The sequence below is a fragment of the Medicago sativa genome, chromosome 8 (genome assembly GCF_051527215.1).
Source record: "Medicago sativa cultivar Bolivia chromosome 8, Bolivia_mono, whole genome shotgun sequence".
NCBI lineage: Eukaryota > Viridiplantae > Streptophyta > Magnoliopsida > Fabales > Fabaceae > Medicago > Medicago sativa.
In genome coordinates, this window is record NC_140756.1 from 56181613 (window position 1) to 56191258 (window position 9646).

Here is a 9646-nt window from a genome sequence, read left to right on the forward strand (position 1 = left end):
GGGAAAATTTTTCTATTCCAGGAACGTTTTATACCCAGGAATAAAATTTAGTAAACGTGTAACAAACATAGGCATGCATATTTCTATCTTTTTATTCCCGGGAATTCAGGAATATAACTTGAAACAAACGCACCCTAGAAACCAAGATACATAAAATTCAATGAGGATTTAAAAAGTTTTTTGTTTCTTAAAAATTCCTATATATTTCAACATATGCACAAGATAGAAGGCACCAGAGAATACATACAATAAGATGCATTATTGATACAACATGATGTATTATTAATAATAGTTAAAACCAACAAAGTCACCATAAATACTAGTGTTATGTGATTGTACTTTGAGAAAATAGAAAGAGCATAACAGAACCATAATCATTTTTCTGTGTTCTGAACCTTGCTTACAAGAAGTCGTACACCATATTTTGGCATTAACACCATTTTATACACAGGACAATGGCGATAGTTTGGTGAAACATCAAAGGAGAAATCATAAAGAAGAAGACTGAGTACTACCTTCATTTCTGTAATGGCAAAGTTTTGACCTAAACAATGTCGACTCCCAAGTCCGAATGGTAGATATGTCTGAGGATACTTACATGATGCAGAAACACCATTAGCAAATCTCTCTGGATTGAACTTTGTAGCATCTGGTCCCCAATTATTAGCGTCACGATGCAATGATGGCAGGAATAACCACATGTAGATGCCTTTAGGTAGCACAAATTCTTCCAACTTCATCTCAGCTAAAACTTCCCTGGAGACCATGATTGCAGGCCCGTAAAGACGTAGGCTCTCTTGAATCACCATTGTTAGCTGCAAAAGGAAACCCTAAATTCAATTTTTGATATTTTTAGGATAACAAAGTAGTACAATCAGCGGCGAAGCTAGCAATAATTCTATGAGGTGGCCACATATAAAGATTTTTTTTTAAACTAAACTAACCAAGTAGGCAACAAAAATTCACAATAACTATTACTTATATAAAATGTTCTTCATAAAAGATACACTTGATTCAACAATAAAATGTTCTTCATAAAAGATACACTTGATTCAACAAGAACAGATTATACCAAAAAATGCGGCAATAAACTATTTTGTACCAAAAAAGCCACAGTAGAATAGCGGATTGTACCAAAAAAACTACAACAAAAGAAATAAAAATTAATAGTAGCTATTTATGAAAATTGATGTTAGTTGTTGCTAATTATGTTGCTTGATGTTAGTTGTTGCTGTTTAGGTCACCATGTCGTTTGTGACTCTTCTCTTCTATTCCATCTTACTGTGTAATTGTAATGTGATTGTGAAAAGTGAAAAGTTAAAAAACCATCCTTGTTTTATTAATTGTGTGGTGCTCGTGGGCTGAGAGTGTGTGGGCCTACAATTGTATTACTTTATTTGTTAAATAAACAAAATATTGTTTTTTCGACAGAAAAATAAACCAAATATTGTTATTATTTATCTCTTTTGGGTGTTAATTTTTTGGTTCCTATACGACATTATCAAATAATTTGAAGTTCGACCGAAAGCTAAATAAAGATAGAAAAAATTATTTCACTTAAAATTAAACTTGGGGTAGCTAAATATATATTATTAGGGGTGGCTAAATATAAAAATATACCTACTCGCTCAGAAAAATATTTTTTTTTGGGGTAGCAAGGGCTACCCCTCCCTTATACTACCATTCGCCCCTGAGTACAATGCTTGAATCACAATGGATAACTTTTGTCTTATGATGAAACTAGTGAATAAATAATAAAGACTATTGAGAAGATTTATTATACATGTAGTAAAAGGAAATGGAGTCCTATAATGGGGATTTAGACATGTTCTTACATGAGCATTATAATTTGCAGAAGGTCAAACTAATTTTTCACAAAATCATTTTAATCGTCGAAGGGAGCATCTAACATATTAATATTCACGTGATATCATAACCAATGAGAACATATTTGAGATATGCTCTAATAATATATCAAAGTTGACGAACACAAAACCAGTTTGTAAGGCAATCACATGCACCCCACATATAATTATTCAAGTCATATCGTATACGGACTGTCATATAGATTAAGACCTCTAGATCCAGTAACCGGGCATGATGGCTAATAATCTGAGCACCATCAACTTCCATGATCCCATGATTTTCTTAACTCCCCTAGTATCGAGTAACCTATTCAGAAAACCTCTACAAATAGATCACTTATAGTTCTAGCAAGAACATCTTGCAATATCCAATAGGAGAAACTTAATAATAAGAGAATATATGCGACACGACCAATCAAAAAATAGCATTAAGAAAACGTCAACACAATGCAATAACTGCTTGGTGGCAATCAATGTAAAATTATAGTAAATATGTTGGTTTTGATGAAGGGATGTACTAACCATTTTCAATTTTTGAAGTTTGTTCATGTCATGAAACAAATGAGGTGAATTGTTATCGAAAGTATCAAAAATCTCAGCCCGGACGCGTTGCTGCCATTCAGGATGTATTGCAAGGAGCAGCAGTGCCCAAGTAACGGCAAGAGCGGTTGACTCAGAGCCAGCAAAGTATATATTTTTGCAGAGGTCTATTATCAATTGGTTCGACTTTATTTTATTCCCGAACATACCATTTTCACTAGCCTTTAAAGTTGTGTCACTTGCAACACCTTCTAGTATTTTTTGTAATAGATCACTTTGTTTCTCGTTTGTATCATTCTTTTGGTTTTGCATTTTACGATCATGGATGATATTCATTATCAACATGTCCACCTCTTTCTTCAACCTCCTTATCTCTTTGTTTTCCTTAGTGGGAAGAAAGCTACAAGAACATCATATAAAACATTTATTAACTAGGAATGTGATTTACGATTAACTTATAGAATAAGTTTGTGACAAATGTATGTAACCTCAGGTTTATAAATCCAAACATAAGACTAGGCTTTGCAAAAGCAGCTTGCATAGCAGCCAATTTTGCAAAAATTTGCTTTCCTTGTGCATAGTCGCTGCCAAAACAAGCTCTCGAAATGATATCCTCAAAAAGAATCTTTAAATCTGTTTCAATCACTATCTCTGCAATCCCTTTATTTTTTGTTATGCAACTCTCCCATTGTTTGATAATTGCCAGGGTATATCTATCATGTTCTACATAAAATAAACAAAAACATACATTATATAGTTAATGTTGTATTAAACTTTAAAAATGACGAACAAAATTTTCCTACAAATGCGACAATTAAAAAGAACGAGGGAGTCTATACTAACCTTAATTTTTGTAATGAAGAACTCAGGAACAACAAGATTCCTTTGGAAGTTCCATAGCTGTCCATTGGTTATGAAGACGCCATCTCCAAACATGGGCAGTAATTGCTTCTTTATATATGTAGGCCTACCAAGATCTAGGGACCTATGCAGGCTTATCTCTTTTATTAATTCTGGCTTCTCCACGTATAAATGTTGCTTGAGTCCGGTAGAGTATAGATACATTTCGCCTAATGAGTACCAAAACAACAAGTCTTACTAAGAGGAAGAAATATAGTTTCAGGAAAAGAAGAAAAAAATAGAGTAAATCTCGAGTTCAGATTGGGTGGGAAAGTGATCATGATGTTCTCTCTATCTCTTTTATTTTACTCTTTCTCATCTTAATTGTCATTCCTCATTCATATATATTTTGGTCATAAAACACCTTATAATACACTAAAGTTATCATACATTTCCCTCCATAAAATTAGTTAATCCTAATCCGTGAATCGCCTATCCAGTGGCGGAGCCAGAATTATTATAAAACCTGGACAAAAAATATTGCAACACATTTATAGGGGTTTACATAAGAAATTACAAGCAAATAATAAAAAATATATAAAGAAATTGCCCAATTTATGGGAGTTTATATAAGAAATTAAGAGAAATTTACATAAGAAATTGCAAAAAAAAATTGGGCCAGAGCCCGGGCGGTGAAACCGCCACTACACCTATCTAATTTATGATGATATCGTAAAACAAATATATTTTTTTACTTAGAAAGAAGGGTTCCTATGTTTGTTACAAAGTTAGGAAATTAATTTTCAGGTATAAAGCATTCCTAGGAATAAAATAACTTCTCAATTCCCATGTTTTTATTCCCAAATACAATAATAATTGGTTAATGGAATACGCAAAAATTTAAAATGATTTATGAAATTTAATTTTCTTTTAACATAGCAGTCCTTTTAGAACAATTTCAATACTACTAATTCAAAAAAAATCAATATGGCTGATGAATACAATGTGCATGTTCCTAGAAAACATTAAAAGGACAATAAAATATTAATCATTCCATCTCATATTAAATGTTTCATATTATTTGTCTTTTTATATTACTCCATCCATCCTAAATTATATGTCACTTTAGTTTCATATTATTTGTCGTTTCATATTAAAATGAGGTGGTCTTAATTAAAAAAAATTCCCTTCATTAAAAAAAATTACATTTTTTCAATAATATACCTTTAATACTACCAGCTAAACAATTCACCTAACTATTATACTAAGTAAAATTAATAAAAGTGTTTTAACAAATAATTTTTTTTGTCAAGTAGTCTAGTTGCTAGAAATTCACCTTTAAAATAAATAAATAGGATGTCTAATATTCAAACTCAGACCCCTGTATATATTAAACGATGTTCACTGTCAACTGAACTAATCTCACAAGGAGAGGAAAAATTAATGGTTAAACTAATATGTTGTGTGTATATTACTTAACCTCCTAAAAAACAGTACAAAGGAAAATAAAATAAGAGTTGACATACCATTAGGGGTGTTCAAATCCAAACCGATCCAAAATAAAACCGCAAACCGATCCAAAAAAACCGAAAACCGCAAAAAACCGAATATATTTGGATGCGTTTGGATGTTGTTTTGTAAAAACCGCTAAGATCGGATCGGATTTCGGATCACTTTTTCAAAACCGAACCAAACCGAACCGAACCGCAAAAATAAATATTAATACTTATTTATTCTTTTATTAGTATTATAGATTGCATTATTATGTTGTTTGTTAAATTTTAATCTTATACATTGCACTAATTTAATCTATATTATTATTACTTCATATGTTTCAAAAATAATCGATAATTTTCATACTATAATTTTATTTTTTTAATATATTTTGCATCAAACCTATTATTTTACCGTGTTTGTGTAATGTTAATATTAATAAAAAAATTATATTCTTCAAAAAAGAGTAAATAAAAAAAATATATTTTGTATTTTGGACATCCAAAAACCGATCCAAATTAAACCGCATATATTTGGATCGGTTCGGTTCGGATTTTTTTAGAATACTCATCCGAACCGAACCGCATGTGATTTTTATTTTGGATCGGTTGACATTTTGCCTCAAAACCGATCCAAACCGCACCGCGAACACCCCTGCATACCATAATGTTGCTTCCAGGTGTGAAAATGTGGGAACAAGGAATATATCCATTCTTCATTAAACGAATCAGCAGAAGCAGGAGATTGAAGATGAATTTGTCGCAACTCAGAAATATTGCCAAAGAGAAAAGAAGGCTTTGGTCCATTGATACCTTGTTTTTCCAGTATCAATCGAATCCTTCGCGGTGTTAACAACACTTTCTCTAACAATATTATAACACTGCTTATAACAACCAACAAAATTGTCCACCATAACTTTTTCATCATATTCTCTGAAGACAACCACTGATATTCAAATTCCATGATATCACATTGAAACTATAGATTTTGAGTCTCAAAGTTTATACACTTTTTCAATTTGGTATTTTATAGGAACCTTTTAAATATTTGATTTGTTAGAAAAGTTTCTTTGACTACATTTAATTTAGTCAAAATTATTTTTAAATTGACTTAAAAAAACAATAAATGCATGTGTACATGTACAACAGTTGGTAGATTATTTGAACATTTAGAATATTATATTTACTTTCCTTGTTTAACAAAAACATTATTTGAAGGACAAATTTAGGATATCAATAAACAGAAAGATATTATTCCAATTAAATTCTTTAGGAGTTGATTTTGTAGAAAAAGATACTCCTTCCGGTCACATTTATAAGTAAAAAATAATTTTTTAAGTACATTGAATAACTAATGTATGTGGTCGCATTTATATGTCTGGTACATTAGTTATTCAATATACTTAAAAAGTTGTTTTTTTGTTTATAAATGTGTCTGAAATGAGTAGTAAAATAGACAAAAATCTTGAATCATATGGTCCCCTCATTTTTGTTCAAAAAAAAAATATGGGTCCTTTTTTTTCTTCTTCCTGCATGTGCAGTTGGAAAATGTGGTTTAAATGAAGAGTTATCTATAATAAATGGTGACAAGTAAATTGAAATATTCAGCACCAAAAGTCAAGAATTCTCATTTTGAATTGAGCCCTTTAAATTTAAGGGTCTTGTAAACTTGTGCCCTAAGGGCACAAGATAAAAAGCTAAATAAACAAAAATTAACCTAGAAATTTGTGCATTCATAACCTTAAAAACTAAAAAATTTATCTTTTCAATACAATATTTATTGTTTAATTCTATTTTAAGATCCTTATTTTGTGTGAACGTTAAAAAAAAAAAAGATCCTTAGTTTGTGTCATAAGGGTACAAGTTAACATTTCCCTATATTTAAAGATCGGGAGATTAGTCACTTTAGTCCCTGAATAGAAAAGGAGTCGTCACTTTAGTCCCTGAAAGCAGATAAATTGCAAAATAGTCCCTGAATGTAGACTCTGTTAGTTAATTTAGTCCCTGAATGCAGACTCCGTTAGTCAATTTAGTCCCTGAATGTAGACTTCGTTAGTCACTTTAATCCCTGAAATTGACCAACAGAGTATACATTTAAGGATTGTTTTGCAATTTCTCTGCATTCAAGGACTAAAGTGACTAATTCCCCTTTAAAGATCATTAGTTAACGAAACAAAGTATGTAAGTTTTACATTAAAAATAATATTTTTTACAATTTTAAATACATGATTATATAAATTTTAAGGAATTCTAACTATAATTGTTTCCTGAGACACTAGTTGACAGTTTCTTAAATTTAAATGGATCAGATCTCAAGTGCAAAACTATATTGTAAAATAAGAATGCCGCAAAATTGGAAAATTGCTTCGGTGACTATTGCTACTTTAACACAGTAAATTTTTTTTCCTATGTCTCTATTTGGTATGATAATGGGTATGTCATAATCACGGTGATCCATCGTGATTTTTCAAAAACTACACTTCGTAACATCTGTAAAATCATGGTGGATTATTGTGATTATGATATATACCCACCGCGATGATACCAAAAATACAATACATGTCATTGATTTCATGGATTATATATCCTAACTCCAAGTTCAATCTTATACATGTATGTATATATAAAAGTAAAGAGTTTGGCATTAAGGCAAAAGTTCAAAAGAGATGGAATATAAAATAAAAAGATGGAATAGAAAATAGGTTTAAATATGTTTTTGGTCCCTATAAATATACCAACTTTTCGTTTTAGTCCCTCTAAAATTTTCCTTCAACTTTTAGTCCCTATAAAATTTTCAATCTTTACTTTTGGTCACTCGTTTAAAGTAAACTCATATGTAGAATTCATATTTTTAAATAAAATTTTGCAGAAAAATGTATAATATTATAAGGATCTTTCCCAAAAAAAATTAGAATTTTTTACCAAAACATGAATTAAATATGAATTTTTATATTTTTGGCGTTAAAAAATTCATATTTAATTCATGTTTTTTCCAAAAAATTCTTTTTTTTGGAGTGATTTTTACAATATTCCATAAATTTCTGCACAATTTCATTAAAAAATACAAAAATTTACTTAAAAATAGGGACTAAAAGTAAAGATTGAAAATTTTATAAGGACTAAAAGTTGAAGGAAAATTTTAGAGGGACTAAAACGAAAAATTGGTATATTTATAGGGAACAAAAACATATTTAACCCTAGAAAATAAGATCGGAAGAAGAAAAAAAAAAGGAAAAGCAAAAAGCAAAAGCAAAAGCAAAAGCAGCAGACATCTATGACAATTTATGCTCCCTCTGTCGTGTTGAATTTATGCTCCCCCATGCCGTTGAATAAAGTGGAATTACTCTTGCTTTTTTTTTTTCTTTTCTTTATTTCTTGTAACTCACTACTTAAAAAAATTTCACTACTTATAAAAACCTTCTTCCACTATTATCTTCATCGTACCAAAATTCTTTTTACTTGTTTTCATTGTTTCTAGTTGGGTGCTGGTTGGTTGGGACTTGGGATCTTTGATTTCAGTTTTTGTTCAATTCAGGGAGGCGCATAGTAGGATCAATTTTGGAATTTTTCTTTGGTCATAAAACTGTTTTCACTTATGGAGAATGCCACGTTAGAGGAATGAATGCAAGACTTTCCGATGAAATTCTCGACTACATGATGCCTTACATCCACGACCCAGAGACAGAGATGCAATCAAGAAACACACTCGATTACGTCTCTGTCTTTCGGGTTGTTGATGTAGCGTATCACGCAATCGAGAACTTCTCCGATCAATATAATTGTCAATTGTCATTTCCCCGTTTCCAATCAATATTATTTGTTCGTCTCCGGTGATCAATATTATTTGCTCGTCTCCGATCAATATCGTTGTTCATTGTGTTTTTTTGTCTTTGATCTGGTAACATTGTATATTGCTTATGTATAAGTATATTTTTCTTCTCTAGATTTGAAATTGTTGCTCTGATGTGTTCATCTATGATTGCTACTTCCTTGTTGATAAATAGTAAATTGATCTTATCAGCTATAATATATGGTATGCGTGTATGAGATGATATATTATGACATGTTATTGTAATAAAATTTGAGGATTTTAGGAATACACATCCCTTATATGATAAAAAGATTGAAATGTTGTTGTCACCCTTGCACCTTTGTTTAGAATTTAATTAGTTTTGCCATAGAAATTGAATTTACAATTTATGGAGGCAATACGTTAACTTGGATTTCTTTGTATTAAGTCAGGTTCATTAGTTTCTTAATAAAGGTCAGATTCTTTAAGGAAATACCTAATGATGTAATTGTCTTGTAAATTTTAGAATTTTTTCTGATTCTTAATAGCCTAAATTTGATTGTAGGAAAGGTAATTCAAGCAGGAAGGAGGAGATTAAGCAAAATCTGCTCTTGTTGCTTATTACTCTCTTGCTGGACCAAGAGCAGATTTTCCTTCTGATACTGTTAAACCTTTGGATCCTCCTCCAGAATCTGGTGTTAACATGTAAAGTTGTGTTTGAATATACCAAATTTAAGTTTCTTCTTTTGCCGTTTATCATCTTTATTCCCTACTTTCATTAGTTACATGAATCTTTTCGCTAGTTACAAAAACCTTGTTCCTCTATCATCTTTATCGGACCAAAAAAAAAGTGTGTTTGGTTTGGTCCGATGAAGATGATGGTGGAAGAAGGTTTCTATAACTATTGAAATCATTCTTCTAACTAGGGAAAGTAAGGAATAAAGATGACAAAAGGAAAAAGAGGAAACTCGTTGTACCAAAAAAAAAAAAAGAGGAAACTCGATCCTTCAATTCCTGTTTTGCTTTACTTTACTTTGTTTGTGTGGGAGGGATATTGGTTCTAGAGGTATTCTTCCATGGTCACAGGACCAAATCAATAGTGTTTGGACACACACATA

At 30.9% G+C, this 9646-nt stretch overlaps 1 pseudogene across 1 annotated transcript; it reads right to left on the reverse strand.

Moving 5' to 3' along the window:
* Positions 1–258: 258 nt before the first annotated feature.
* LOC146899725 (cytochrome P450 714C2-like) lies at positions 259–5746 on the reverse strand (annotated as a pseudogene). Its single transcript, XR_015023375.1, has 5 exons — positions 5402–5746; positions 3218–3475; positions 2894–3128; positions 2388–2805; positions 259–815 (listed from the first exon to the last, which is right to left on the reverse strand). The product of XR_015023375.1 is annotated as a cytochrome P450 714C2-like (transcript).
* Positions 5747–9646: the final 3900 nt, after the last annotated feature.